This window comes from Laccaria bicolor, genomic scaffold, assembly GCF_000143565.1.
Source record: "Laccaria bicolor S238N-H82 LACBIscaffold_22 genomic scaffold, whole genome shotgun sequence".
NCBI classification, from domain to species: Eukaryota; Fungi; Basidiomycota; class Agaricomycetes; order Agaricales; family Hydnangiaceae; genus Laccaria; species Laccaria bicolor.
The window spans coordinates 664,804-665,623 of NW_001889893.1; positions in this window are offsets into that span (position 1 = coordinate 664,804).

Below are 820 nucleotides of genomic sequence, written 5' to 3' on the forward strand. Positions count from 1 at the left end.
CCCCAGATTCGTAGGATCCTTCAAGCCGGTATCAGCATCAAAAACAACAGTCGCATGGAACCTCTTTGCGTTCCCGCGCTCGGGCGAGGTGGGATGAGAGACCGAGGTGGAATGAGAGGAAAAGTGAAGGGGTACAGGATGACAATCTAGAACGCGCATATGTGTTCCAGAAAGAAATCATAATGGTCTGCTCCTTTGAGAATGAAGGTTGATTGGAGAAGGATGGGCGGCCGAAGGTAAAGTGGAAGGGCGAATGAATGAGTTGCCGACGTGGATGCAGGGAGAAGGGGATAATGATGTTGTTTGAGGGATGGTGAATGATGTGCTCATCTATCACCGTGTCAATGTAGGAAAACCTGAAGACCCCAATCGGGAGATGTCGAGCTGCGTGTCGGTTGATAACAAGCACAGAATAGCCATCCGCTACATGTGGTCGGATATACTTGGAACGAGCACGAGTCAGTCAAGAAAGGAGCTCTTGGATCGACAGCACGTAGTATGCACCTTTCAAGATTGGGGATCTATGCGATATCGATACTTGAATGAGCGAAAACTCAAAGGAAGGAGAAAAGGCGCACATCGTTGTTCACCCATCCTGTCGGTTTTTGCGTCTATAGTAGCCTCCCCTGGACCTTGAGTCAAGGCATACTAGCCACGCGAGTGAAACCGTGCAGCAGCTCCAATCTCTCGAGGACGTGGATGAACGCAGGTCTATCTGCTCTTTCGCTTCCTTGAGATACATATAATGGTAGATTCAGAAGTTTCCAAGTGCCTGGGTGTCGATTCTTCCGGTAACATGTCAAGTGGATGGAGTGTCGAG